The sequence below is a fragment of the Schistocerca piceifrons genome, chromosome 2 (genome assembly GCF_021461385.2).
Source record: "Schistocerca piceifrons isolate TAMUIC-IGC-003096 chromosome 2, iqSchPice1.1, whole genome shotgun sequence".
Lineage (NCBI taxonomy): Eukaryota > Metazoa > Arthropoda > Insecta > Orthoptera > Acrididae > Schistocerca > Schistocerca piceifrons.
The window spans coordinates 766,297,754-766,300,170 of NC_060139.1; the positions used below are offsets into that span (position 1 = coordinate 766,297,754).

The window sequence follows — 2,417 nt, forward strand, 5'->3', positions numbered from 1 at the left end:
CAGGTTTATAGAGTAGGCCAGCTTCCTACATTCAGCAGTGAGGCGTGTATGTCCAACACCTTGTCACCACTCGTGGTTTCACCGTACTTCAACGAGTTTCTGTAGGTGCTTGTAACTGTAGCACACCAGTTTCGCTGTTTCCTAGATGCTCGCTGCCAGGAACCGGTCCACAACAATCTTTGACGAAGTCGCTTAGTCAGTGCTTTTTCCCATTCTCGGTCTGTAACGTCGCTAGAATGAATCATCATTCTTGTCTGCTTCTTCGATATGCTTTCTTCACCATGCCAGCTATCAGCACCGCCAACAGCCGACATTGTCTCGCCGTGGGCAATGGTCAAATGGTTTTAGCTCTTCAAAAACTTTCCGTCTGAAGATGTTGCTGCAGCATGTATGCAACGTAGCGCAGCTCCTATGTGAGTATATAAGCACCGACATTTAGGCAAGGAATTAGGCCGGCAGTGGTGTCTTTCCGACGTGAGTGTAGTAAATGCAGACACACGAACTATGGCGTCGTTAATACCAAACGCGTCCTAACAGGAGAAACGTGCTGTTAGTCTTTTCTCAGCTACCGAAGGACAAACACCGGTAGACATCCATCAGAGCATGAACAATGTGTATGGGGCAGAATGTCTGTCGAAAACCACCGTTGTGGAATGGTGCGCCAAGTTCCATGTGACAAGGGGAGTAATGCTTCATCGCAAATGTCGTAACGCGGAAGTTACGCCAACTCAAGTGGGAGGCACTCGAGCACCCGTCCTATGGTCCTGGTCTTTCCCCATTTGATTATCACGCCTATTGCCTCTTAAAAAAGGTCTTGAAGGTTCAACGATTCCGGGCCGGACGAGGACGTGCAGCAGGCACTTTCGAGTTTCTTCATGCAGCAGGTGGGTTCATCAAACAGATATCTTCGACCTGGTTCGTCGGTGGGATGTTTGTCTCAATTCTCAGAGAGATTTTGCCTAATTGGTATACCAATTCTGGACTGTACGACATTAGAACGGCAAGTTTTTGACTGCCCCTTGTACAGCTTGTCCCAGATGTATTATAACAAACTTAAAGAGGCTGTAGAGGATGTGTCGAGGAACAAATCGAGGATAGAAACCCGTGTCCTGATACGTCATCCAACGATGATACAGAGGATCGAAGTTACGGGCGATAGTGACTGCCATTAGCACACACCTTTGGCAGCAAACATGACTTCTCACTGCAGGTGGAACGTCTCGCAATGTTGCCTGTCATTCAGTGATCGCGACTGATTGCCACGATCGCTAGTGGAGAAGACGAAGCTAGCTGCTGCGCAGAAAGGCCTTATGTCCTAAGAATGCCACGATCTATTGCCTCGGAGGTTGACGGTGACATGGGTTTCCTTCTGCAGTTTATTTTTCCCCGGGAACTCTCTAAAATCTCCAATGTTTTTCGGTATACAGGTGAAAAATAAACTGCAGATGTCTGAAACCGTTATCCACCAAGGCAACAGAAGATCGCATTCGTAGTACGCAAGGCCTGTTACACAGCAGCTAGCTCCATCGTCCCCATTGGCGATCGTGGCCAATGATAAAGAACACAACGAAACATATGGTCCCTCAGCATACAAAGTCAGGTTTGCTGCCGCAGCGTGGCCTAGTGGTATGCGCCGGCGTCTATAACATCGACGCTCGTTGGATGACGTTTCTGGACATGGGTTCCTATCCTCGATTGTCGCCCCCGGTAGCTGACTAGTCAGCGCGACAGAATGTCAATCCTAAGAGCCCGAGTTCGATTCCCGGTTGGCTCGGAGATTTTCTCCACGCTGGGACTGGGTGTTGTGTTGTCTTAATCATTGCCATTTCATCCCCATCGACGCGCAAGTCGCCTAAGTGGCGTCAAATCGAAAGACTTGCACCCGGCGAACGGTCTACCAGACGGGAGGCACTAGTCACACGACATTTTTTTTATCCCGAATTTATTCCTTAAGGCTCCATATGTAACCGCTCTAAGATAGACGCAACATTTCTGGGAGAAACTTTCTGACAGATTAAAACTGTGTGCCGGGCCGAGACTCGAACTCGGGACCTTTGCCTTTCGCGGGCAAGTGCTCTACCAACTGAGCTACCCAAGCACGACTCACCCCCGTCCTCACAGCTTTACTCCTGCCAGTACCTCGTCTCCTACCTTCCAAACTTCCTCCATTTCTGGGAGACTCTGTATATGCGTTTTACAGTGTTTTCTGAACTATATATACTGATCAGCCAGAACATTATGATCACCGACCTACTATCTATTTAAAATCGTCCAGGCAATAGCAGAGACACCTGGTGAGCAGTGACTGCTAGTCACACACTCGCACGGTGCATGTAGTATCAGTACTGTCCGTATGTAGAATGGGAAAGGCGCGCGATCTATCCGCGTTTGACCGAAAGCAGACTATGATGGCCCAG

The 2,417-nt window shown here is 48.9% G+C and overlaps 1 non-coding gene across 1 annotated transcript; it reads right to left on the reverse strand.

The window, feature by feature from the left end:
- Positions 1-2,024: 2,024 nt before the first annotated feature.
- Positions 2,025-2,099, reverse strand: Trnas-cga. Its single transcript has one exon. It is a non-coding gene; the product is annotated as a tRNA-Ser (tRNA).
- Positions 2,100-2,417: the final 318 nt, after the last annotated feature.